The following is a 12,181-nucleotide window of genomic DNA, read 5'->3' on the forward strand; positions in this document are numbered from 1 at the left end:
TGCTGTGTGTATTATTTCAAATGTGTTGTTTTGCTTGGTCATGATATGACTAAAAGATCAAATGTGTACGTCTAAATTTGACTAATTCATAAGTGTAATAAACTCTAGTAGTTCAGGTGGTTTTGTATTAATCTTTTTCATCCAAATAGCACACACCCCGACACTTTGTTGTTTTTAGCAAGTAGGCTTATAGCACTGATGGTGCCACTCACATGAGCAGCCTGTAAATGTAACTCAGACCTGTCACTGCAGTGTCTGTGCGCAGTTTGGTACTGATATGTCGACCTGGCAAGTGCACTCACTTGCCAGGCCCTAAAGTTTCCTTTTCTTACATGTCTGTTACCCCTAAGGTAGGTCCAAGGTACCCCTGTGGGCAGGGTGCAGTGTATGTGAAAGGTAGGACATGCCCTGATGTGTGTGGCATACCATGATAGTGAAATACTGGCAATTTTCACTATTGAAAGGCTATGTGTCCCATAGGATAAAATGGGGAGTTTTCTTATAACATCTTATAAGCATAACTCCCCATGGGAACAAGATAGGAAAATGGAGTTTAGTATGCCTGAACTCAGAATCTAAAGAGGCATCTTTTAGTAAGGATGATTTTTACATTCTGGCTTTGAAAATACCACTTCTCGAAAGTAGGTATTTGCTAACCCTGGGCGTAGTACTACGCTACGCTCGCAGAGCGTGCGTAGTTTGTGCTACTACGCGCTATGCAAATTGCACGTAGCACAGTGCAAAAACGCGTAGCGGGTATTTTTTGTTTGCTCCCGTTCTTCAATGTCACGTTGGCGACCACGAGCGAGCAAAATTAACATCCCAGCGAGACTTTTTCCTCGTTCGCGATCAGCAACATCAAGTTGCCGATCGTGAGCATGGAAAATAAACCTCCCAGCGAGATTCTCAATGCGGGGAGGTCAGGTTTCTCATTGCGAGTGGTCGCGGGTGCTCGCGACCGCTCGCGATGAGAAACTACCTGTCCGCATTGAGAAAGCTGCCGCTTGAGTACAAATCTACTCGAGCTGCAGAAAACGACCACTTGCACTGTGGAAGATACCTTTTGCAATGATTTCACAGTGCGGACAAGCATCCGGCACTGTGCAATCAGTGCAAACAGCATTTTCCCTACCGCACTACGCAGTTCGCTTAGCTTGCGAAGTGCACTTTCACGTAGCTGCGCATAGCTAATACGCAAACTACGCCCAGGGTTAGTATTTTCTTGCTTAGCCATCCAGTGTGCCTCTGCTGGGTTTGTGTATTGACTGTCTGGCTGTGGAGTGACAGGGACTGGAGATGTGCATTCTGCTCAGACAGCCACTCGGGGGGGGGGGGTGAGGTGTGTCCGGCCTTTCCAGGGTGAGTCGGGCTGGGCTGAATAGACATGGGTTGCATTCAGAGTAGGGGGAGGATATTATTTTCAAACCTGAATGGGCCTGGTCTGCCTTGGACAATGCTGTCTTCACCTCCTGACGGGCAGCTGCACCAGAGAGGACAGGACTGGTTCTGGTTGGGCAAAGACACTCTCTGCCTCCAGAGAACAAAGGATTTTGTAATATAAAAGAGTGGGGCCCAGACATCAGACGTTTAGATTACTCCTGGGATTCAATAGGAACCTTTGCCAAGGAGAAGAGCTGGAGAAACTGATGAGAAGTACTGTCCTTTTGCTGTATGCTGTCTGGGTTGGCCTGCAGTGGCTGTTTCTGCCAAGAAGAGGACAAGGGCTTGAAGTAGAGTTTGCCTCCTGTTCTGAAGTCTTAGGAACGCAATGACTTAACCCCCACCCCCCCGATCTTACTTGGTGGGAGTTCTGACCTACCAAGAGGTGCCTGCTGCTGTTCTGGGCCTCTGGAGGTTGTTCCTGTTGGTGGGAGCTGGGAAAACAACACTGATGCATCACCTCCCCTGAAGTAAGGAACAGACGCATCAACTTCCCTAGGCATAAGGAACCAACGCATCACCTTCCCTGCGACAGTTTTTGTTTGTGCGCAAGACACATCCAAGGTACTTTGCGTAAAAGTGTTGCATCTGCAATTTGCTTTGAACAGAACAGTTTCTACCTGTTCAAAGTCATATTTTTATTATTGTATTGGGGATTTTTGTCATTTTGGTCTTGTTTGGTTTAGATAAAGATTATTTATTTTTCTAAACTGGTGTGTGATGTCCATTTGTAGTGTTTTCACTGTGTACTGTATGTGTGCATAAATGCTTTACACACTGCCTCTGAGATAAGCCTGTCTGCTTGTGCCAAGCTACCAAAAGGATGAGCAGGGGTTATTTTAAAAGTCTATACCCCTTACTCTGACTAGGAAGAAGGGTCCCTACTTGGACAAAGGTACCTACCTCTGCCAACTAGAGACCACCATTTCTAACAGTCTGCAATAGTGTTCCTAAACACTCATTCACTGATGGTGACATGCATGAGTGAGTGAGATGTAAACCTGTAGGGATCCTATGTGAGTGTCTATACTTATTCTTACAAGGTAACCTGAGTATGCAATACTAAAGAGTGGTGTAATGAGCCTGCCCATCGTGACTCTAGTGATCCCACATCTTCATGTCATAGATGGTCAGGGACACCCAAAACCTTCAAATGTGTATTGGCTTGTGGATATACAACCTCTGACTGGTATCATCGTCTGTACCAAGCAGGATTGGGGATGTTCATATGGATATATGGGGCATATTTACGAGGAAGTGGCGGTGCACGGCGTTAGCCACCTTGGCTTAACGCTGTGCTCCGTCACTTCCAAAACGCAGGGCTGTACGGTATTTACTAGGATACAGTGCAGCCCTGCTTTTGCCCCTGCACCAGCACTAGTTTTATATATTTAGATGATTTTGTTTAACCTTTACATTGTATTTATTTATACTTTTAACCACTGGCGGCCGGCCTGACTCGCATTTGGCGAGGCGGGCAGGGGGTGAGGGGGCGCAAGGTTGAACATTGGAAAACAAACAAAAACATTATTATACACTTACCTTGCCAACTTACTTGCTCCTGCTCTCCTCGAGGGACAGAAAGCCAGGAAGGAAGCTCTCCTGACAAATCACAATGCCGCAATGTAGCATTGTGATTGGTAATCACCAAGGCTACCAGACCAATCACAACGCTGCATTGCAGCTTTGTGCTTGGTTTTGAGTGTCCTGGTTCGAAGCTCAACCAGGGGATGGGGGCCTGGGCTTGTTCTCCACAGTCTGTAATGCAGCCTGCATGGAGATGGAGAAAAGTGAGCATGTCTGGTTTGTGCGGCCCGAGAGGACCGACCAAACAGTCATTGCGCACTTAAGAGTGAGCAAACCACTCCTGCCCTGCTCGGTATTGATAAATAGTAATTTTCCTGTTGCAGAATGTTCTAATGATGTTGTGAATGTGTTAGCCTAATGTGTCTAACCAATATGCAGTTACAGCTTATTATTCATGTGCTGCAACCCACTGAGCTATTTTTGTAATATGCAAGCTTTAACTTCTCTCATTAGAGAGAGAGGCTTGTCTATGGCAGAGAGACTTCTGATGCTGACATTTGCTCTGCAGCTCCATTGTCTCATGGTACAGTTTTTCCCCTCCCTTATGAGCAGAAAATCCCTAGTTTCAGCATTTCTTGCCTTGGGTATTTTTCTTGCAGAAATGTTTCCATGCTCTGGAGAAGCCGAGTCTCGGCTCCGTGGCCTTGAGAGAAAATGTTACTTTTGAAGGTGCAGATGCTTCTTGTGTGAGGCTATTGTTCGCCCTCTGCTGAGCCCAGTACTTTTGCAGTCTGGGCGTAGCTTTACCCTGCCATGCTATGTTATAATGTATTGTCATGATGGGATGGGTCTGTCCTCTCGGCGCACTCCCTGGGGTGTAGACCTGACGGGGCCCATCGGCAGATGAATCTTATGGCCAAATAAATATATTACTAATTCTTCTCCACTGTCCGGCTGGCTTATTATATGAGAATGATAGATGAGTGAGGTAAGTCGCTCAGGTGGATTTGAGCCACGCTTATCAGATGGCGCCCGAACAGGCACCCCGCGATAAGGATCTTTCTCACCCGTAAGTAGGTAGCAGAAGGCCGGGGACCCTCTGGTCGGCACGGTGGGTCTGGGTACCCACTTTGATGCAGAGCTTGGTTCTCGCAGCGCTGCCCCACCCTGCTGATCGGGAGAGGTCCCGGTTCATGATCCTGCGCCGGGGTTTGGAAGGCGGGACTTTGGAGCTGACCGTGTTGGTCCCAGCAGCCGGCGGTGGAGAACGGTGGATGTCGGTTCTGCGAGCAGGAGGTGAGTGGTCCGACTGGTGATTGAAGGAGCTAATATGCTCCGGGACTAGTGTGTCCCCAGTGGTTAAAGGAGCTAGTGTGCTCCTGGGGCTAGTGTGCTCCGGGGAACTCAGAGTGCAAGTGGCGCTCTGACAGACTATTGGTGATGGGGGTATTGGATGGATGTCTGTTTTAGAGCATCCGACCGGGTGGTACTTGGGCTGGAGTGTGGATCATCACGGTTGAATACTGGGAAAGGACCCAAACCCCTAGTGTGAGTGGTTTGCTGGAAGAGTCCCAGATCCTCCGGGGTAAAGAGCGCAACAGTCTGTAGTGCCGCCCGGGTGGCGGATGTGTCCTCCAACCTCAGTTAGCTAGTATACTGTTCGGTCTGCGGTAGGGTCCAGATTCCCCAGGACTTGGTCGACGGGCCTTGTCCCATTGTGGTAACACGTGTTTGGCAAGGACTTAGTGCATTGGATGTATGTGCGTGGGCGAATGTAAGTGGTTGTGTGTGGAGATAGTTGCTTGGTTCTTTTGTGTCCGGGTATGTGTGGGTTCTTTGGCGGGGTCTGATTGGGTGAGTATGGTGGTGTTTGATTGAGTGTGCAAGATGCCGCATTTCAGTAAGTTGCAATGTTTTGGGTGTTGCTGCAGTTCAACTGATGTCAGACTGGCTGAGAGCCAACCCGCTCCTGTAGAAGACTCTTTTAATTTTTGAGATGTATGTGAATATGGATTTATCCTGATTTTGTTTAATATTTTTGATGGAGCTAAGATAGATTACTTGCAGGAGAGATTGTTTGGTAGGCACAGCTGTCAGAGCATGTTTAATTCCCTAAGGTTGTGACAGAAAGAGGTTCAGCAAAGACAGATGAGAGGATAGCCCAGAATATGGACAGATCAAAAGTTTAGTTTTAAAAGAAGACAAAATGTGTACATTTGGAATTTGCAGGTTGTTCCCATTTAAAGTTGCTTTTAATGGCTCAGTGAGCCAATGTGAGCAGTGATTAAGAGGATGGGGTATTTATTTCATGTAATATGCTTGATTTGGTTATAATTGGTTTGGTTTGAGAGCAGTCTGTGGGCTGCCTTTTGTTTGTGTAAATGTTTGTTGAATGAAGTCTTTTTGCATGAGTTAGATTGTCTGGTCCTTGTGAGCTACCTGAGATGGTTATGCCTGGCTCTTAGAAAAGAAAAGAATGAGAAGAAAAAAAACGAAAAAAAACGGTGGCCTTTTTTTAAAAAAAAAATGTGTTTGGAACTTATTTACTTTGGTTTCTTTCATCCCTATCATCCCCCTTAATTTGTGAACAGTAGAAGATGAAGAAAACAAAAACGATTTGATTACAAGTATTAGAATGTATATTAATAGAATATAGAAAGAGTGTAAAGTTTGAAAGAAGTGAAAAAAAAATGGAATGCACAGATAATTAGAATTTGTTGCCGTTCTTCATTAAGTTTAAATGTGCATGCAGGGCTGTGCTCTATGAAAAAGGAAAAAAGAGAAGGGAAAAAGAGAAATGTGTTTGTTCAAATAGGGTTAATTATTGCATGTTAGAAAGAGTTATGAAGGCTTATTGTCTTTGACAGCTTCAGAACGAGGAGCGCAGAGCGCGAGGCAGATTTTGGCCTTGAGGTCTGTAAGGTGGTGGGGGCCAGGAAGGCTGCTGGCTAGCTTCCCAGAATTCTTAGCTCTTGGAAGACTGTGAGAGTGAAATGCATTTCTGAATGGCAAAAGCGGGCCTCAAAAGGGGGGGGGAGACCAGGAGTTGTTTAGTTAGTCTTAAGAATGACCTGTTGAGTAGATGTCTTTCAGTCCACAATAAAAAAAAAGGTTGTAGAACTCTGGGCTGGTGAGGTTTAGAATAACAGTGTGTGAATTTTTATTCCGTTCTGGAAGGGTTAATTAGAAAAGGGAAAATGGATGCAGAGCAGATGTGACCTTGGTGTGATAAGAGCATTCCAATGGGTTCGCAGAGCACAGGCAGCAGATTGTGAGGGGGCTAGGAGGCTCAGCTCTTGGAACAGACAGGCAGAGATACACAGTTGGAGCCATGTGAATTGTGAATTTGGAGCGAGTCTGCATAATTGAGTGCAAACTGCTGCTGGTTTAGACTCAAGTATAATGCAGTTGTTCAGAACACATGTGATTTAGTATTAGGAACAAATTTCTGAATAACTTTCAACAGGTTATTGCATTTGGCCATAGAGAATTACACTTTAAAATGGCCTAGTCTGAGAAAAGAAGGATTGTTTTGAGAAAAATGTATTTACTAAATAAGTTAGTGAGTGTTTCAGATGCAATAGTTTAAGCACATGTTACTCCTATTGTTTGAATTGTATTCAGAATCAGTGATTGATTTGTGTGTAGTTTAAAGGCAAAAAAAAGAGATTTATTGGTTGTCTGTTGTGTCCATTTTTGTTGTTGATTTTTTTTGTTTCACTGTTTGTCCATGTCATAGTATAAACGTTTTCTATTTAAATAAATATTGAGTTGGGGGGTCTCTGATTGGCATACTGATTAGTGACTTTGCTACTGGATCCCTAGTGGAGAGTACTGATCATGCGAGGGTAGGTAAATGCATAGCGCCTAGTAGGTAAAGAATATTGATTGTGTTGCTCATAAGAGCGGCCTGGTGGGAATGTATATATGTGTGTATATATATTGGATTTGTATAACAGTATTTGTATGCAGTTTGTCCATGGGACACCATTGCAGTGGGCCCAGTGCCCCACCCGCTGAGTGGAGGTGCAGAGTGTGTGTTTTGTGCAAATGTCTGCTAGTGTGCACTGGAGTATTTAGTATGTTCTGGGGGTGAGAATATATCTTTGGCAACAGGATTAAATGTGTATGATTCAGAAGTTTGAAATGTTAAAATAACACAGTTAGAGCTGTGATTTTACCCAGAAGTAAGATGCCCCTTTTTGTTTAAAGATGATAAAGTGCATTGGTTATAAAATGGCCCATTTAGACAGGGAAAGATGACTGTGCAGAAATAGATTTGGTTCCTTTAATAACAAGAATAAAATGTTTACGCACAATATGGAAATTCCTGGTTCATGACAAGTGAAAGCTGTGAAAGTAAATGTATATCTTTTTCCCTTTTTGATGCTGCCTTAAATGTCATTACAAGATTGTCATGTGATTTTCAATGCTGCTAAATGTTTTGTCTTTTTGGCTGAAGGTTAAAAGAGGTTAGGTCTGTTTCTTGTCTAAGACAGCAGAAAGGGTTTTTAGAAGCAAACTTGTTTTTTTTTACATTGAAATGATGTTATTTTTTCCTTTAGGATTGGGATAAGTATTTATAGGGTGATGATAGATAACATAGATGAACTGGTGAGGCCTCTAACACCGGCACTTATCTAAATTTTTGTCACAAACTTAGAAAAGCAGATATAGGAACCTTAGAGTCTCTAGTTTGGTTGGAGCTCAGTCAGAAGAACCCCTGGGGTTCGTACAGCCGCCTTTTTACAGACTCCATCCATGAAATAGCTGCCGGCGACCTATGGGCCCTTAACCCCAGCACGACAGCATTTAAAACATGTATTAAAAAAAGCGTCAGAATGTGCTCACTCCTCATGGATAAAGCGCATCTCCGCAGACGCAGCCATGCATGGTCAGTCATGAACTCCTATGGGCGCATATCTCTGGCTACTTATCTCTCCTGTACTTATTCATTGCACTTAAAGCGGAGTTTTCTGGCCATCAGATTGGGTGTTTGGCGATTTTTAAAAGATCTGCCCACTTGGCTCCGCACCTCGGAAGACCTAACCTGTAGGGGGTGCGGCAAGACAACGAGGCCCAACCTAAGCTGCATCTTAGCACTTAGTTTTAAGACAAAGGGAAAAACAAAATGATGAGTGTTAGCTGTTGAATGTCAGTACATCAAATTCTTCTGCTCTCTCACTAAGTGTTATCGCTGTCTATCCCATAATTGTTTTAAGTTTTAAGGTGTTTCTCGAGTAACAGGTGTTGAGCAATTTTTACCGTTCAATTGTGGTGAAATACGTTTTGAAATTTTTTAATTACAATGTACCGATTTGTGGATTCAATTTGTAATGCTTTTAAGGATATTTTTTTTCTATCCAAATAAAGACATACAACTCAACTCATGAACTGGTGTGAATGAGCTCCAAGCATAGGTTTTAAAGTAAGTATTTGTAGAAGGTATTTTTACTAAGTGGTTGCCTTTTTGTCCAATATTTTGTGTGTTGTTGTTTTTTTTTGTGGTTTGATTTGTTTTGTTTCAGTGCAATGGGAAATATGTTTATCTGTGTGCTAAGGTGAGTTTTGATGCAACTTTGTGCTAGACAGATTACGTGTGCACTGACATCGCATGATGCATGACATGCATGAGAAAAATATATTCCTTTGAGTAACTAATATTGTGTTTTCCTTTTGTGGCCTTTGTGTTTGGTATATGTATTATTGTGTATTATTTTATGTTATACGCATGTAACTATATTGTGTGCTTTGTTTTCTTTGGCTTATTGTGCATTGTTTGTTGTGTTCTGCGTGGTAGGTATGCTGATGGATCTTAAGACTGACAAATTAAGCGGGACAGCATGCTGGGTTTTGGGCTACAGGCTTACTGTGCATGAAATGCATGGCATCGTGTTGTGTGTCACAGCTCATTTGCATGTGTTACTGTGATTTGTCTATGCTTTCTGTGCTTAGCACAAGTATACCTGATGCCTTGGTATGCTTGTTTTTATTTTATGTATGTTTCTGTTTTGTATTGTTTTTGACAATTCTATTTTTGATACTAGTACAAGCTCCTCTGTGGGGAATTTGTTCTGATCCCTAAATTTCACAGACAACACTTCAGCAGTGTATGTCTATTTGGTCAAATGGTATAGAAGAAAAATACAAGAGTTCTACGGTGTACTCATGGTGTTGTGTCACAAGCCTTACCATCACCTAAGTAATTTTTGTTCTTTTATAGATTTCCCTTTTGCCGCCATTTCCCTAATGAATGTCGCATAGTGCCTAGTTATGGGGGACTTTAGCTGTGTCCCAGTCCCATTTCCTTTTCCTTACTACTTCATGGGAATGAAAGGTCTAAAAAAAGAAATAGTGTGTTTTGTAATAGATAAATAATTATAATGAATTTTCCTTAGTTACATTGTATTAGATATTAATAGGCACACACATCATTTTGTGGCAATGACATTTGTACATGTGCTAAAAGGCTTTCTAGCCCTCTCAAAAGTGCTATGTATCTCCTAGATTTTTGTTTATGCTCAGTGCTACACCCAGGGGTTGATGGTGTTGACTGAAGTGAAATATGTTTCAGATTTCCTCCTGTCAAACTGGGGGAGGAGGCTAGCTCCCCGCTGGAAGCTAGCTCCCCGCTAGCTCCCCTATAAATTAAAACTAGGTAACATGTATATTGCTCCCTCCTCTTCTCAAATTTGTATTAGTCTGTCCTGCTTTGATCTAAAAGGAGAATTAGATGTGGGTAGTTTTGTTCTACAAGTGTTGGGTGATAACACCATTATTGTAGTTGTGCAAGTACATTGCTAGTTCTTTGTTAGCTAGTCTGTGAAAATAAACTGATAGTCTTTATTAGAGGATTATTTTAATTGGATAGGGATGAAAGGGATGAAAAGACACGCCCAGACGCCCCAGACTAGTGTTTCCTTATTTGACCTTTGAAGGGAACAATAGGTCGGTACTTGGTGCACAGGTATCACAAGTCTCTTATCAGTTAGCCTGTATAGTTGAGCTGACAATCCCTATTAGAGCTAATGAACAGGTTTAAATATAGTTGTTTTGCGTAAGAAAAAGAATATTAGAAGTTTTTGAAGTTTTGCACAACAGTGAAGGTTCACAAACTAGATGCTGTGTGCTCGCTATAGGAATAGCGGTTTGAAATTCCCTTTTTGCTGTTTCTCAAATGCAAATGCGGGAATACAACATGTCTGTTTTGTTTATTTTTTCTCTTCTCTTAGAGTTCAGTAAATGCATACGTCCGTCCACAGGTAATACAGCGAAAAAGTCAGATATGTAATGTATTACCTATTGTCAGTGCACAAATTTATTGATAGACCTGAGATGTGTTCAACTTCAAATTGACATTGGTAGAGCGATATGAAAGCACAGAATAGACCTCATTTGGTTTCTTTGAAATTGAATTTTATTCATATGCCTTGTCTAAAGATCTTTGTTCTGTTCATCAATAGAAATGTATCACACCGCCGGAGCGAGAGGGGACCCAAGCATCAGATCCAACTTCAAGACTCAGTGCAAGTCAAGTCTCGTCGTCAGAAGATACCAACGGAAGTCTTGCTTGGAGCCAAGGTACCGCTGAAGCTGCTGTAGGTATGTGATTCCCGGTAAGAAAAGGGCAGGCCTGAGCGAGATGGAGAACTCACTCTTCGCTTTTGTGCCATTTCCCAATGGTTGGAAACGGTTTCTCAGAAATACTTGAGAGGGGCAGTTCCGTCTGTGCAAGAGGCTGCCGCCAGTTCTCCAGTGGTTATGCTTCAGGTTTCCCTGTTCCCCATCTGTTTTGGAATCTACAGTTTTGTTTGCTGATAAGGAGGTACCTGGTCACACTTTATACAATCTATGGCCTCGACAGAAGAGCGGTGCACCAGGAGAAGAAAAGTAGGAGGTAGAGAGAGACTTTAGTCTTAGGGTACAGATACAGTGCTCTCAATAAATGTTAGATTCATATCTGGTGTACTGAGCGAGACACTGGACAGAATTTGTAAAGGGCACTACCTGGATTGGTGGTTGCTAAATTCTGCAAGAAAGACTTTGCATCATTGGCCAAGATTGTTTTCCTTTTGAGTTGCAAGCAAGTGCAGCTCCAACGCAGATGATTTTTGAATTTTTTATGGAAAATAGGAGCCTGTCTGTGAGGCTCAGACGGACACAGGGAGAAGACTCCCCTCTGGCTGGCTGTGTTGCAGATTGTTTCCTTTAATTTACTTTGGACTTTTAGCTAGATTTCCCAGGAGGAGCAGCCTTTGCGGCTCCTTGTCCAGATGCCCCTGCCCACATTTGGTCCTCATGGTCCACAAATACAAAATTGTGCTTGTTTATATGCTAACTAATTGCTTTCATATTTCTTTTCAGAACATTATTCTTTTGGTTTTGTGCATACCCTCATGACTACTTTCCCCATACCGCCTGAGAATGTCAGTGGTACCCTAGCTCCTCACGAAGAGGAGCACTGGGAAGTTCATTAGGATGATGTAGTATTCAAATGTTGCACCAGACACATGTTATTTATAGTACTGCAAATTATTGGGTGTGTGGGTCATTGCCTTCATACATACACAAGGGTGAAAAACTGTTGCTTGTATTCTTGCCCTATGGAAGTAGCTGCGAGGGTTAGTATACTTTGAGTAGTTTAGTAAAAAACATTTCTGAGCCGATAAAGATCTACTTCATGGATGTTAGATATAGGTCCTCCCTGATATTGCAAGTGAGCCCTCAGCATCGAATTCAATAGGGTGTTTTCCCTGATAATGACCGTTTGATCTTATTTGCATTAATTCCTGCTCATGACTTGAACTGTGATGTATTTTTCAGTAGTCCGATCATGACATGGTGTTATAGAGCAATGGTACACCGAGAACATATGCTTAGATTAGTCAAAAAGGAGGGTGCCTCACACCAGATAATAATTATTGTCTTAGTAGGTATTGCAGGGGTTGTTTTTTTACTTGTTGCCTCTGCATGTCCTGCCCTATAGTATGCTGCACTACTTCTGTGATCATGCTCATCATAGTATTTCATTTCCCGATACCAGATATCTTTAATGATGATATACTATTGGTTATTCTTGTGTTTTTTTTGTTGCACTTATGTTAGCCACAATAGGCTAAAAGGAGGGTCTGATAGATAGTATTTTTCCTGTTGCAGAATGTTCTAATGATGCTGTGAATGTGTTAGCCTAATGTGTCTAACCAATATGCAGTTA

The sequence above is a fragment of the Lissotriton vulgaris genome, chromosome 12 (genome assembly GCF_964263255.1).
Source record: "Lissotriton vulgaris chromosome 12, aLisVul1.2, whole genome shotgun sequence".
Classification (NCBI taxonomy): Eukaryota; Metazoa; Chordata; class Amphibia; order Caudata; family Salamandridae; genus Lissotriton; species Lissotriton vulgaris.